This window comes from Rattus norvegicus, chromosome 1, assembly GCF_036323735.1.
Source record: "Rattus norvegicus strain BN/NHsdMcwi chromosome 1, GRCr8, whole genome shotgun sequence".
Taxonomy (NCBI): domain Eukaryota; kingdom Metazoa; phylum Chordata; class Mammalia; order Rodentia; family Muridae; genus Rattus; species Rattus norvegicus.
Genome location: NC_086019.1, coordinates 128,548,163 through 128,564,920, shown reverse-complemented (window position 1 = coordinate 128,564,920; position 16,758 = coordinate 128,548,163). Strand labels below are relative to the sequence as shown.

At 41.3% G+C, this 16,758-nt stretch overlaps 1 long non-coding RNA gene across 1 annotated transcript in view; it reads left to right on the top strand.

Moving 5' to 3' along the window:
• The window catches only part of LOC134485127 (uncharacterized), a 32,716-nt gene extending 16,979 nt beyond the window's left edge, over nt 1-15,737 (top strand). Inside the window, exon 2 of the long non-coding RNA XR_010063024.1 lies at nt 10,788-15,737. This is a non-coding gene — a long non-coding RNA (uncharacterized LOC134485127). The remainder of the gene's footprint in view (nt 1-10,787) is intronic.
• The last annotated feature ends 1,021 nt before the right edge of the window (nt 15,738-16,758 follow it).

Here is a 16,758-nt window from a genome sequence, read left to right as displayed (position 1 = left end):
ACTCAGTGGTAAAGAAAACTGAACAGAAGAACCTTAGATTTGTATTGCTACATGATAAGATTTCCATATGAAACGTCACCCATTGACTCCTATGTATGAACAGTTGTTGGCGCTGTTCGTAGAGGTTGTGGAACCTTATGTCTAGCTAGCCAAAGCTCTGTGGGAGCAGGGATAGAAGTTATATATAGCAGACCTCTCAGCTTTCTGATCTGCGGAGGTGTAAGAAGCCATATCATAAGCCACAAACGCATCGCTTCTCAGCCTTTTGGCTAAGATCAAGTGTAGTATAAGCCACAAACGCCTTTCTTGTCACGAAACTGAGGCAACAGAAATCTTTCGTCCTGTATACTCTTTCCTTTTTTTGGTTATTTTTGTCGTGGCTATGAGAAAATAACCGAAGCACTAGCTAAACAAAGACAGTCTGAAAAGGCGTGACTGTGTCCTGGAATAGAACAGTCTGGAAAAGTAAAATCAGATTGTGAAAAGGATCATTGGCTGTCAGGAGCTTAGCAGGTGGAGTGAAGGAGAACGTGCAGATGGAGCACAAATGCTGAACTATTTTATAGCACTCTAACGGTAAGAACATGACATCATGCCATTTATAGGCACAAATACACAGTAGTCTTCAACATAAGGAAGAATCCCTTCATGGGAAGCATGCACTTATGCTTTAAAGTGCGGGCCCCTTTGTATTCAACTACTTTTTTTGTCTTAAAGTTTATTTTGTTTCATAGTATCACAGCCAAACACAAAGTCACTATTTGTACAATTTACCTTCATTCTCTTGCTTCCAATATTGTTGAATCTATATCTTTTTTCTATATTGTTGTTCCAATATCTTTTGAAGATAGCACAAGAATTGGATGCTCCTTTTAAAATCTAACCAACCTGACAACCTCTGCCTTTTGATATAGAATGCTTGGTTCATTCATATTTAGTGTAATTTGCAATACAGTCAAAACAGAATCTGCTACTTTTGTTTCCTTTTGCTTTTCACTCTGGGACTTACAAAATAACTCAGACTGTCCTTGAACTCCTAATCCTTCTGTCAGTCTCCTGAGTGCTGGGGTTGTGAGAATATGCTACCTAGCCTGGCTTTTATCTGCCACTTCACTGATTTCTCTCTGTATATGTAGGTCATGACACAATTTTGTTTGTTAATGTTGTTAATGTTCCTTCCTTATTGCCTGCCTTCTTTTCTAAGTAGGTACTTTCTAGTGTACCACTTTAATTCTTTTGTTAATATTTTGACCATCTTAACTATTTTTGTCTTAGTTGGTGTTTTAAATCTGATGCAGCTAGCAAGACATCAGATCAGGGAGTTTCTGTAAATACTGTTTGATACATGCTATCTGGGTGGATACTGTTCTCTCTCCTTTTTTTGGAATCACTGGCTTCTACAAACCTCTCTGGTGCTGCTTCTGTCTGGAGACCATTAGATTCCACCCTGGCCTGTAGCCCAGGTTCCCTCCCAGCTGAGCCTGAAGGGTTCACACCTTTTGATCTGGGCTCCTTCATGCTTCATTGACCATGACCTCAAAGCTTCCTAATGTTAGAGCAGCCCCACTGCCAGAGGCCAGTCAGCAAGCTGTGTTTTTGATGCAGACAGCGGGACCTGAATCTGATGTATTTGAAAGAGTCTTTCAAATTCTATTTTCCTCTGCTTCCCTTAAAAGGCTGGAAAACACTCTCACCCCACACCACCGCCACACATGTCAAGTCTTTACATTCCTACCAGTTATCAGCTATGCGCTTTAACATCCCCTCCCCCTTTAACCCAACTTCAGATAAATTATTACTGAGATTCTAACCATTGATGATGTGATTATGTAGAGTTAGCTTTTCATGCTGTAAAATGACAGACTATCTTACACATGTTTTCTGATAGATCTAGGGCACCAAATCCCTTCTGGATATTTTTCTCTGAAATTACACTGAGAGAAATAAACAGCTGTCAGGAGTAGGGACTTTGCTAGCCGCTGAACTGCTGACTCAGTGCTGGCCAATTCTCTGTGTCCTGGAGGGTAAGGCGCACACCCTAGCATCCAAGCACTTACTTTCCTTCAGGAGGGAAACATAAATGTGTTGTGAGGGTTAGGAAAGAAGACAGGGCCATGGATGGAAGACACAGATGTGTGTACAAGTGACCGCCAGCATTCTAGATGTTCAGTCATAGTCAAAGATGCGGTCAATATTGAAAATAGGCTTAACATTTGGTCTCATAAACTTAGAAAGTCTGTTCTTGTCATAGTTTCCTGAACCATACAAGTTCTTATTGATTTGCCCTGTTTTTAAATCCAAGACTCTATAGAACAGCTACATGCAGACAGTTCTTAACACATACAAAACTAAGGCTTTTAATCCCAAGGCTACCTTTATCTTAGATTCTCATCTAGAAGTAGATGTCAGAGGTTTGTTGACTGAAGCTGAGAGCTGTTTCTGAATTGGTTGCTTTTCTTGTTGCTCTGACAAAACAACCGTGAGGACAACTTTCAAAGAGGGGAGATTGATTTGATTTGGCTCATGGCTTCAGAGAGCACAGTCATGGTGGCAGAATGTAACAGGCCATCTCTCAGGAGCATCACAGCTCGTTGGTGGACAGGAAACTGAGAGCTAGAGAGAGGAGTTTGGGACAAGATACAGCCTTTAAGAATACCTGTGATCACCTACTTCAACCAGGTAGGCCACACCTCCTAACATTTCCAGATCCTTCCAAAGTAGTGCTACGGTCTGGGGACCACACCTCATCGTGAGCCTTTGGAAGGCATTTCATAGACAAGCAGTAACACACGCTTTCCCTGGCAAGATGATGGGTTCATAATTCAAGCTGTGCACACTGATAGATTCTTTTAGTTGCCATCCAAACGTCCTGCTTCATAGCTCTAATAGTCAGCACAGGTAACATTGTTTCTTCCATCTCTGGTGGGTCTGATGGGTCTTCCTTGAGGTAGGAGAGTGTCCTAGAAGAGATGTAAGGGAAACTCTACCTTGTCCATTCGTAGGGATGCTAGAACAAGAGGGGTCCAGTAGAACATGGCTGGTGTAAGCAGAGAGCATCCATCATGAGCTCTGCCCAGAGAGGAGTGACCTAATAGCCTCCAAGCTAGACCCAAGTCAGTGGTCATGGAGAGAGTTATGCTCAGTCAAGAGTTGATAGACTGTGTGGAGGACACTATTGTGGCACTGGAGACAGCTCCATGAGTGAGATGGAGGAGAAGCTGGGTCTGTTAAAGGCAGTGCTGTGCAAGAATTGTTTCTGGACCTTCTAGTTTCACCTGCTCTGGCCTCAAATTAGAGGAGATCATGGTATCAACACACAGGAAGCCAAAGGCATCACCAAGACCCAAGCCATGCCACAGCACAATGTCACTCATACAGGTCAAAGCCCACAGTGCACAAAGGACAGAAATAATGCATGCGTCTAGTTTTAAATTGGCTGGGTTGTTACGTTGAATCCTCTTAGTTCTTTTGCTTTTTTAAAAATTTGCTATTATTTTTTTGGTTGCTGGCAGTAAAAGGTACTTGAAAAGGGCAGGGACGAGACCTATAATGGAGCAAGAGATGTTCTCTCTGAACATCCAAATTGTAGCTAGTATCATCCCAGGTAGGTTATCGTTATACAGGAAATGTGTATGCACACACACACACACACACACACACACACACCACACACACCACACAGAGGCACACACACAAACACATGGACACACACACACACACACACACACCACACACACCACACAGAGGCACACACACAAACACATGGACACACACACACACACACACACATGCTTGAATAAGCTGTGACACCCCTACCCCTGCTCTGTACAACTGAGATACAGACCTTCGTGGATGTGACTGTCCAAGCAGGGCAAGAGTACAATTGCAAATGTCCAAGAACTTCCCGATTCTTAGATGGTTGCTGACAGCATCGTGGAGAGTTTTTATCCAGAGAAGACAGTGTTGCTGTGACCCTGAATGATTGCCCAGCTTTCTAAGAGGCCAGGGTTAGAAAAACAGTGTCAGAGCTCTCATTTCCCAGAGTATGTGTGACCATGGGGCTACACAGACATTATTTTAATGACGTAACCAATTTTAAAAATCAGATTAACAAATGTAACAATTCTTGCAGATGTTGGGTGTCGTCTGACTAGTGACAGAACACCTCCTATGAGGCTCTGCAGCATGATGGGTGATAAAGTGCTTTCTATGCAAACATAGAGACCTGAGTTCGGATTCCCAGCGCCTATATAAAAAGCTGGGCACGGAGGTACATGCTTGTCATTGCATCACTGGGGAGGCTGGGACAAGAGCATCTCTGGAGCTTGCTGGCCATGAGATATAGCTTAGTTCGTGAGTTCCAGGTTCAGTAAAGGACCCTGATTCAAAAAGTAAGATGAAGAATTGGCCACAGAAGATATCCAACATTGATTTCTGGCTTCCTCGTACAAGCTCACACATAGACACTTACCTCTACTATTTACTCGTGTACACAGACACATGCATGCATGTGTGCGCGCGTGCACACACACACACACACACACACACACACACGCCCACAGGCATATAGGCACACATGCATGCATGCATGAGAATGCACACATCCAGAAATCCTACCTATTCCTCCCATCCAGCAATTTGTCTATGGCTTTCTTTACTGACAAATCAAGAACCAGTTGAGGAACAGGACCTTAACACCAGAATTCCTTCACATATATGCAGACACACACACAAACACACACACACACACACACACACACACACACAGAGAGAGAGAGAGACACGAAAATCTTAGTTTGTGGCAACCATTTACCATGTCTCCTGTCCTTCCAAAGGGAAGAAGTGAATCAGGAATTGTGCCTCAGCATTGCCAGCAGAAATCAAGATAAAGGGCTGCTTGTGCTGGTCCAGGTCACTGCCAGCTGCCTCTGGAAGACATCATGAGCATCAACAGTTCTCCAAACTGTTGATTCTATCTGCAGCTGGCTCAGTTGTGCACTCACACCAACAGTCTGTCCAAAGGCTCCCTGCACGTGAGTTGCCAGTGTCCCACAGAGCATTGCTGTCTGCCTGGCTCTGCAGACTGAACTCTCCTCCATCTAGAAACTAGCAACTACTTCCCACACATCAGCAAAGAAAGTGATAGGAGTGATAGGTAATCCAGACTCAGTTTGAGTCTTCCTTCCTTTCTGTCTTCCTTTCTTTCTTTCTTCCTTTCTTTCTTTCTTTCTTTCTTTCTTTCTTTCTTTCTTTCTTTCTTCCTTCCTTCCTTCCTTCCTTCCTTTCTTTCTTTCTTTCTTTCTTTCTTTCTTTCTTTCTTTCTTTCTTTCTTTCTTTCTTTCTGGCTGGCTCCTGGATCATAGATCTTTCAGTCACATTTAGATTACATGTGCCTTTTTTTTCCCCCTCTGTAGAAGGGATTAGACCCAAGGAATATTCAGTTTCTTAAATTTTTGTTTTGCTCTGCTTTGACGTAAACTCTCACTTAGTAGTTCAGTCCTGAAAGCCTCTGTGTAGCCCAGACTGGCCTTGAATTTTTAACCCTTCTACCTTGGATGATGGTACCACAATTTGCCACTGTGCTTGGTACAGATCACCTCCTCCCTTTAATGTTAGCTACTTTTCTCGTAACAAACACTTCTTAGCAAGAGCAACTTAAGAAGGAAGGACTTATTTGGCTTCACAGTTTAGGATACTGTCCATCATAGCAGCAAGAGCATGTCGGTTGTGCTCGCTCGGGTGCTTTCTGATCAGGAAGCATGTGCGCGTGTGCGTGCGCATGCGCGTGGACGCACTTTGTCTCCCAGATTGCTTCCCTCTTCATATCCATTCCAGGACCCCAGCCCAACATATGGAGGAGCCATTCACATGCAGGGCAGGGGTGATCTCCCTGCCTCAGTTAAACCTCTCTTGGAACACCCTCAGAAATACTCAGAGTTGTGTCTCCTAGGTGATTCTAAAACCTGTCTCCCTGGCAAGACATCATAAGCACGTGATGTAACCGTTTCAGCCACTTCAGGTGTTCAACTCAGTGTTGTTAAGTGCGTTTGCCTGGAGACATCTGTAATTCCACACCTCTTCTGTCTTCATTACATTTCCAGAGGAATTGGAAGTCCTCCTTCATTACTTCTTTGTGTTCAGCAAGGATGCATTTGATTTATCTAATTTCAAAGACCGCATGCCATTTGTGTGATAATATACAGGAATATCTGGAACTGGCCAAACTAAATTTACAAAAGGGTTATTTTCAACTCACTAATAACCCATGCGATGCCTTTGTTATTATAAACACACATCATTTTCTCCTACATACTGTTTTTTTCACTAAGTTTGAAGAGTTGAGTCATGCATAATACAAACATTAGAAGAATGTCCTTAATTACATATGTGGTACTCCTCATAAATTCCGAGCAACCTATTCTAATGTTTTAAAAATATTATACAACAATGAATATTTTTAAAGTTAAGTATGGGTGACATAAATACTATATTCTTTTCATATACACACAAGTACATTTCTATTTATAAAATTTAGGCACACACACTTTAAAGTTGCCTGGCTCCGTACGAGGCTAGTATTTGGAGGCGAAAGACCAAAAATATTGGCACCAAAAAAATTGCTGTCAGGAAAATTGGGGGTTGTTGACTTAATAACACAAGGCATAATTGAGGCTGCCTCTAGCCCTTGTTGTGGCTGATAAGGCTGATAAGGCTATGATTAAGAGCCCATTCTTTTTATTGGTCATAGTCTTTTCCTTATTCTTATCTTTTTATAGCCACCTTCTCCAGACAGTAAAAGCCTCACTCTAATTTGGGAACTCAGTCACCTTTTTTTTTTAAACATAAGCACCGCCCACAGGGGAAGTGAATTTTCAACAAGTTACTTATAGATACCTGCTTTCTTGTTTTCATTTGAACACAGTAAGCATCAAATAGAGAGCTCATTGCATCTGGAAACATTTTGTCAGTTAGAAAAGTAAAACTGGCCTCAGTTTCTCTAAGAATTTGTATGTTATTCTTCCCCACTTCTATGCCCACTCTCTACCAACTGTAGAGGACCACTACACTTATATGATTCTTCTGAAAATAGTGACTGAGTTATGAAAACTTGAGTCAAGCTAAATTCCAAGCACTGGACTTCTGATAGGATCAAACCAAATGGCTGATCCATGTAAATGTTTGACATGCTTAATCAAATCATTGGTTTTATCATCAATGAGTTCATCATCTTTCCATTACGGTGACAAAAACACTGTGAGAGAATCAATTTATAAGGAAGAAAGGCTTATTGTGAACTCATGGTTCCATCAACTTATATCAGCTTAGACTTTCTGAGTTCAGTCACCCTGGCTGACCCTCCCACCACCAAAGCTTAGCTGAACTGCTCCCATCAACCCTCACCTGAACTGCAGACCAGAAGAATCACTAGTGATAAAATTGACATTGATCTAAGATGCTACATTCTGGGCTGGTTTATCCTGCAACAGAAAACTGAGACAAGAACTGGTATATGCATGGGGGATGTTGTCATCCTAGCACACAAAACATGTGTCTTTTGGCTGTGGTCGATGTGGCAGCAAAGGCAGGAGAGAGAGTCAGGAGTAGCAGTACACCTTGTTGTAGGAGGTGTGTCACTGAAGGTGAGCTTTGAGGTTTGAAAAGCCCACACCCTTCCCAGTGAGCTCTCCCTCTACCTGCTGCCTTAGGATCAGGAGATACAGCTCTCAGCTACTGGTCTAGCACCACGTCTGTCTGCTTCCCGCCATGATGCCACGGACTAATCCTCTAAAACTGTAAAGCCAGCCCCATTTAAATGCTTTCCTTTGTAAGAGTTGCCTTGGTCATGGTGTCTCTTCACAGCAATGGAATAGTGACTAAGGCAGATGTAGAAGGTAGAGAATGCAACCAGTAAAACTGTTGATCTGAAAATGGAGATTTCCAAACAATTAAGCCGAGTGCAACTGGAAGTTCAGCTCTTATTAAAGATTCTATAAAATGTAGGAAAAAAATCCCTGGCTAGATAGTTGGACTTTGGAATATCTTTAGGACACTTTGTTGGCCTCGCATGTGGCCCAAAGTAAAGAAAAGCTGGTTTAGAAATACATAGGTTTTACTATGGTGTGATCTTCAGGAAGATTCACAGTAATGCCCAAGCATTTAAAAGAAATTACATAGCAAACATACTGGCAGACCAGTAAAAAGCCTAGACACAGCAAAGTGAAAGAATGCTTCAGGGGCTGGAGAGAGGGCCCGTTGGTTAAGAGCACTGACTGCTCTTCCAGAGGTCCTGAGTTCAAATCCCAGCAACCACATGGTGGCTCATAACCATCTGTAATGGGATCTGCTGCCCTCTTCTGGTGTGTCTGAAGACAGCTACAGTGTATTATTTATATACAAAAAAAAAAAAAAAGAATGCTTCAGGCCTCCATTTTTTAAAAGCAAGAAGCATTTATTTATTTATTTATTTATTTATTTATTTATTTATTTATTTATTTATTTATTTTTAAAGATTTATTTATTTATTATATATAAGTACACTGTAGCTGTCTTCAGATACACCAGAAGAGGGCATCAGATCCCATTACAGATGGTTGTGAGCCACCATGTGGTTGCTGGGAATTGAACTCAGGACCTCTGGAAGAGTAGTCGGGTGCTGCAAGAAGCATTTATTACCAATACTTTCCAGGCAGAGGGAGGAAGATCTCAAGTTCGTGGCCAATCTAGGTTACATAGTAAGGTACAGCCCCATCCCACAAAAAGAAAAAAATGAGGGTTGGGGGGGGTGTAGCTCAATAGGAGTGTTCTTACTCAGAGTATTCAAGGTCCTGGATTTGATTTGTAGCAAAACACACACACACACACACACACACACAAATAAAATAAGGAAAACTCATAGACTAGCATCAAGAGCACCAAAGCTGAACTGAGGAACCTTTAAAAGAACAACAGATCAAGAGACCACAAGATGTCAGCCCAGACTACCATACACAGCAAAACTTTCAGTCACCATAGGTGGGGAAAACAAGATATTCCATGATAAAGTCAAGTTTTTTTTTTGGTTCTTTTTTTTTTTTTTTTTTTTTTTTTTGGAGCTGGGGACCGAACCCAGGGCCTTGCGCTTCCTAGGCAAGCGCTCTACTAAAGTCAAGTTTTAAAAAACTATCTATCCGTAAATCCAGCCCTAAAAAAAAAAAGTACTAGTATCCAACCCAAGGAAGTTTGTATTTTCTTCAATAATTTATTTTTTAATTCACTTTACATTCTGAACACATTCCCTCCCTCCTCCTCCCAGTCTCACCCTTCCCTTCCCCCATTGCCTACTTCCCTTCTCCTTAGAGAACAAGGAACCTACCTTGGGTACTGCCCAACCCTGGAACATCTAGTCCCAGCCGGAGTAGGCACGTCCTCTCCCACTGAAGCCCAGCCAGGCAGTCCAGGTAGAGGGAAGGGGATCCAAAGGCAGGGAACAGAGACTGAGATACCCCCTGATCTACTTGTTAGGGGACCTACATGAAGACCAAGCTGCACATTTGCTACAAATGTGTAGGGGTCCTAGGTCCAGCCTCTGCATGTTCTTTGGTGGGTGGTTCAGTCTCTATGAGCCCCCATAGGCCCAGGTTAGTTGACTCTGTAGGTCTTCTTGTGGTGTCCTTGACCCCTTCAGCTTCCTCAATTATATCCCCCACTCTTCCAGAGGATTCCCAGAGCTCTGCCTGATGCTTGGCTGGAGGTCTCTGCATCTGTTTTCATCCGCTACTGGATGAAGTCTCTCAGGAGACAGTTATACTAGGGTCCTGTCTGCAAGCATAGCTGTGTATCACTAATAGTGTCAAGGGCTGGCTCTGTCACAGGGAATGGGTCTAAAGTTCGGGCAGCCATTGGTTGTCTGTTCCCTCAGTCTCTACTCCATCTTTGTCCCTGCACATCTTTAGGCAAGACAAATTTTTGATTGAATGTTTTGTTGGTGGATTGATGCCCTCCTTGATCCTCAGGAAGTCTTGTCTGGGTGCAGGACCAACCCAAGGAAGTTAACTACATAAAAACAATAAAAAGGGTCACAAATAATTTCACAGCAGCGAAACTCAAAGGAAGGAAACACACCACCACCAACAACAACAACAATAACAACAATAACTACTACTACTGCTGCTGCTGCTACTACTACTACTACTACTACTACTACTACTACTACTACTACTACTACCACTGCTATGACTACAAAATAACAGGCATTAACAATCATTGGTCATTGATACATATCAATACCAATGGACTTGATTCTCTAACAAAAAGGCCCATACTAACAGAATAGATTTAAAAACAGGATCCATCCTTCTGCTGCATTCGAGAAACACATCTCAAGTTCAAAGATATACATTACCTTAGAGTAAAAGGTTGGAAAAAGATTTCCCAAGCAAACGACTCTAAGAGGCAAGCTAGTGTGGTTATTCTAATATCTAACAATATAGACTTCAAACCAAAATCAATCCAAAGAGATGGATTATGACACTCGGACTCAAGGAATAATCCACCAAGATGACATTTTAATTCTCAAAACCTACAGCAGAAATGCAAGGACATCCACATTTATAAAAGGAACATTGCTAAAGTTTAAATCACATCACACTTTAATACTGGGAGACTTCAATACCCACTTTTGGTAATGGGCAGTTCATCCAGACAAAAACTAAACAGATTGAGAACGGAGCTAATAGGCCCTGTGAACCTTACAGATATCTACAGAAAATTTCACCCAAACTAATAAATACCTTCTTCTCACCTCACAGAATACTCTCCAAAATTGACTACATACTTGGTCACAAAGCAAGTCTCAACAGATATAAGAAAATTGAACTTATTCACTGCATCCTATCAGACCACCACAGATTAAAGTTGGATTTCAACAATAATTGAAAGTCTACCAACTCATGGAAACTGAATGCCTCTCTACTGAATGACTACTAATGACTACTGGATCAAGGCAAAAATAAAGAATTGAAGACTTCCTAGAATTCAATGAAAATTAATGCACAACATACCAAACTTATGGGACACAATGAAAGCTGAGCTAAGAAGAAAGTTCACGGCACTAAGTGCTTTCATTTGAAAAGAAAATGGAGAGATCTCGTGTGAGCGACTTAACAGCACACCTGAAAGCTCTAGAACAAAAAGAAGCAAACATATCCAAGAGGACGAGAAGGAAGAAAATCTCAGGACTGAAAATCAACAAAACAGAAACAAAGAGAACAATAGAAAGAATAAGTTTTTAAAAACTAGAGTTGGTTTTTGAGGAAATAAAAGATTGACAAATCCTTAGACAAACTAAAAGATAGAGAAAAACATCCAAATTAACAAAAATCAGAAATGAAAAGGGGGACACAGACACCAAGGAAATCCAAGGAAATATTAGGTCATACTTGAAAAACCTATGCTCAACAAAATTGGAAAATCTATAAGAATGGACAATTTTCTCCATAGATACTACTTTCCAAAACTAAATCAAGATCAGATAAACAACTTAAGTAGACCTGTAACCTCCAAGGGAATAACAGCAGTCATTAAAAGTCTCCTAACTTAGAAACACCAAGGGCCATATGGTTTTAATGCAGAATTCTACCAGACTTTCAAAGAAGAGCTAATGCCAATATTCCTCAAATTATTCCACAAAGTAGAAACAAAAGTAATATTACCAAATTCATTTTATGAGGTCACAGTCACTGTGATACCCAAACCACACAAAGATTCAACAAAATATTAAAGACCAATTTCTCTCATGGACATAGATGCAAAAATGCACAATAGAATACTTGCAAATTGAATCCAAGAACACATCAAAAACACCATCCACCATGATCAAGTAGGCTTCATCTCTGAGATGCAGGGATGGTTCAACATATGAAAATCCATCAATATAACTCACCATATAAACAAATTGAAAGAAAAAAACCCCACGTGATCATCTCATTAGATGCTGAAAAAGACCTTTGACAAAACCCAACACCCATTCATGATGAATGGAGATATCAGAGATACGTGACCCATACCTAAACATGATAAAGGCAATTTACAGCAAGCCAATAGCCAACATCAAATTAAATGGAGAGAAACTCAAAGCAATTCCACCTAAATCAGGAATAAGACAAGGTTCTTTCCATATCTGTTCATTATAGTAGTTGAAGTCCTAATTAGTACAATAAAACAACTAAAGGAAGTCAAAGAGATTCAAATAGAAAAGGAAGAAGTCGAAATACCACTATTTGCAGATGATATGACAATATACATAAGTAACCCCAAAAACTCTACCCAGGAACTCCTACAACTGATAAACACCTTCAGCAAAATAGCTGAGTACAAGATTAATAACCAAATGAACAAACAAAAGTCCAGTAGCTCTCTTATATACAAAAGAGAAAGAAGACAAGAGAGAAATCGGGGAAACAACACCATTTACATCAGGTCACAAGTAATATGAATATCTTGGTGTAACTGTAACCAAGCAAGTGAGAGACCTGTTTGATTAAAAGCTTCAAGTCTTTGAAGAACTTGAAGACGGTATCAGAAGGATTTCCCATACTCATGGATTGGTAGGATCAAGTAACAAAAATTGCCATCTTACCAAAAGCAATTTATAGATTCAACACAATGGCCATCAAAATTAAAAAACAATAGTTTATTGACTTAGAAATAATAATACTTGACTTCACATGGAAAAACAAAAGACCCGGGAGAGCTAAAACACTTCTGTGCAATAAAAGAACATCCAGAGCTATCATCATCCCAGACTTCAAACTGTAGTGTAGAGCAATAGTGACAAAAAAGCATATAGTATTGGCATAAAAACAGACGTGTTGATAAGTGGAATCAAATCCCCGAGGTAAGTCCACACACCTATGGACATCTGATTTTAATAAAGAAGCCAAAAATATATAAAGGAGAAAAGAAAGTATCTTCAACAAATAGTGCTGGTGTAACTGGGTTTCAGTATGTAGAAGAATGCAAATAGATCCATATCTATCACCCTGCACAGAACTTAAATCCAATTGGACCAAGAACCTCAACATTAAATCAGAAACACTAAGAAGAGAAAGTGGGAAATAATCTTGAACACATTGGCACAGGAGACAACTTCGTGAACAGAACACTGATAGAGCAGGCACTAAGATCAACAGTTAATAAATATGACATTATGAAACTGAAAAGCTTCTGTAAGGCAAAAGACACCCACCATCAATTATATATTGTAATATATAATGTCCAAATATATGTCTGTGGGAAGAGGCCTACTCTTGTCTGAGGAGAAGTGGAGCAGGAAATGGCAGCCCAGAGATTGGGAAAAGATCTTCACCAACTGAACATCTGACAAAGGGCTGACGTCCAAATACATGAAGAACTAGACATCAGCAATCTAAATAATTCAGTTAGAAAATGGGATGCATATCTAAACAGAGTCCTCAATAAAGGAATTTCAAATGGCTGAGGAGCACATAGAGAAATGTTTGACATTTTTAACCATTAGAGAAATGCAAATCAGAATGACTTGCAGATTCCTTACACCTGTTAGAATGGCTAATCTACAAAACACCAGTGACGGCTTATGATGGTGAGGATGTGGAGTAAGAGGACCACTCCTCCACTGCTGGCAGGATTGAAAACTTGTCCAACCACTTTGGGAATCAATATGGTGGCTTCTCAGAAACCTGGGAATTAATATACCTCAAGAGTCAGCCATACACCTCCTAGACATATACCCAAAGGACACTCCATTCTACCACAAGGACACGTGCTCAACTATGTTCACGTTCACAGTAGCTTAATTCATAATAGCCAGAAACTGGAAGCAACCCAGATGTCCCTCAACAAAAGAATAGATTTTAAAAACCAAACCAAGCAAACAAACAAAAAACCAAACAAAGTGGTATTTTTGAACAACAAAGCATTACTTAGCTGTTAAAACAAAACAAAACAAATAAACAAATAAAGACAATGAAATTTTCTGGCAAATGGATGGAACTAGAAAAGATCATCATGAGTGAGGTAACTCAGACCCATTAAAACAAACACGGTATGTACTCACTTATATGTGGACATTAGCAATAAAAAAAGGGACAGAATCCACATACCCAGAGAGGCTAGAAACAGGAAGAGCTTGATGAGGGGGATGCAAAGATCTCCCTGGGAAGGGGAAATAGAATAGATTTCCTGGTGGACTGGGGGTGGGTAGGGACAGAAACAAGAGGGATCAGGTCGGGTATATGGAGGGAGAGAATACTGGGAGAGAATACTGGAATGGTGGGGGCAGCATTTTGAGGGTAAGCTAGAAATGTAATGCAATGAAAACTCTATGGAATCTATGTGGGTGACACTAGTGAAGACTCCTAGTAATGGGGGACAAGAAGGCTGAACAGGTCATCTTCTGTAACCAGGCAAGTCCTCAAGTGAAGGGACTGAGAAGTGAATCCAGCCACAAAACTTCAACCTACAGTTTATCACGCCTGCAAGATGTGTGGAACCAGAACCAGCTTAATTGTCACCAGAAAGATGTCACCCAGAAACCGATGGAAGCGGATGCAGACTCTTACAGCCAGATATTAGACGGGTGCTCTGGGAGTCCTGCAAAGGAAGGAGAGGAAGGCGATTGGAGAAGCCATAGGGGCCAAGGACACCATGAGAACACGGCCCACAGAATAATGTCTCGTTTTCGCCCTTCCCCATTGCTTTTAGATAATGTCAAAGAACAGCAACAGTTTATGCAAGAATTGACAAGATAACAGAGGGGGGTTAGAGAAGAGCCCTCTAAGAAAGACCAGATCCTGACAGGCAGAGGTTTCAGTGCTACCAAAAGGAGTACTATGTAACCTTTTCAGACTATGACCATAAAGAAAATACTGAAAACTAAAATGGAGATAAATGCCGCTATTATGCACAAAAATAGGACCGGGAGGAAAGGAGGCTGAGCCCCTCCGAGGTCACTACCCACGGACATGAGGTAATTGCTTCACTCTGGTCATTAATTTCTGTAGCTTAAGAGCTGACTAAGAACCAAGTAGGAGTGGGGTGTTCTTTAAAGTCCTTGGCTCACGCGCTCTTATTTTAATCATACAATTTAAATTATAGCATTTAAAGCGAGTTACTGTTGTATAATTTGGGCATATTTATAATTTTGATATATTTGTATCCATACATATAAAATGCCTTGTGCCATACAGACAAAACTGTTGTAACGTTGCCAGAATGATCCTTGGCATTGCAGAAAACCAAGCATAAATTATAAACCAGACGACGAATAAATTGCACCACACGTAAATACACAATGTCTACTGATGAGGGAGAGGCTTGCAGAAGTGACAAGTTCTCACAAACCGGGAGAGTGCGCTTGCGCCATGCGGAAGCATCAAGGGAACTAGTCCGGAACGCGCGCCTGTCAGAAGACAGTAAGCAACAAACAGATTCACAGGAGAGGACACAGTAGCAGCTCAGTTCTCCCCTCAGGCAGGAAAAAGCAAACTACAGGGATACCATGTCATAATCCTCACACTGGCGTGTCCAGTGCCAGCAGCCTGCAGAGCACAGTGTGCAGGCTTCATTCCACAGACATGGGCTTTGTGGAGCGCAATCTGCGACGTTCAAGTCAGAGATGTGTGCAGGTCATCTCCGGATGTTATACCCCAGGATCTACAGGGAAGGGCCTTTGTACCCTGCTAAACATTTAACAATAATTAAAGAGAGGAAGAAGAAAACAAGCATAATCGTGAGCCTGTTTCTGAAATTAAAAACAAACAGACAAACTAAACTAAATCACCCATAATATGAATCGGGATGCGTCTATTCCTAACAGGCTTCAATCTCATGTGTTTGTTTATTTATTCAGGGACAAGGTTTTGTGTAGCTCAAACATGCTATGTAACCAAAGATGACATAGCACTTCTGATCCTCTGCCTCCTCCTCCTCCCAAGTGCTGGGCTTATAGACATGTGCCACCATGCTTGTTTTTGTTTGTTTGTTTGTTTGTTTGTTTGTTTGTTTGTTTGTTTTTGCTGGGCTTATATAGACAGACATGTGCCTGGCTCTAGGTAGAGCTGGAGATCAAGCACTCTACCATCTAAGCTTCCTCCTAGCCCTGATCTTTAGACTTGCTGCAAGGAACAAGTACCTTCTTAAGAACCCCCACACCCCCACCCCACCCCTGCCATGATGTCTGTGAACCACAGTTCTACTTTCTTCTCCCAAGAAGTGGAAATCTCCATTTGTTTCCACAAGAGAAAGGCTGGCCCCTGGGTGCACCTGAGTCCCACCATCTTGGAGACAGCCCAGGATTTACGGACTGCCAGCACTACTGGAGTGTCCTTTTGCCCCTGGCTGCATGCTCACCAAGGGATGGGTTCTAATCCTGAATTTCCTGAGTATTCTTCCCACCAAGAGCCTGGGTCCCTAATGCCCCTATACTAGATACAGAAGAGTCAGCGATTGCAAACTGAAAGATTTAAAAATAAACCTGGGGGGTTGGGGATTTAGCTTAGTGGTAGAGCGCTTGCCTAGCAAGCGCAAGGCCCTGGGTTCGGTCCCCAGCTCTGAAAAATAGAAAAGAAAAAAATAAATAAACCTGGTAGGGCACCTAAGTGCCCAAACAATCTTATGTCTATCAGTGAGAAACAGTCAACATGATGCAATTTTCAAAAGACAAATAGGGAGCTCACCAAAAAATTAAGGATTACGTTTTAATTCTTCCACAAAACATGCACAATGTTTCCACATGGGAAG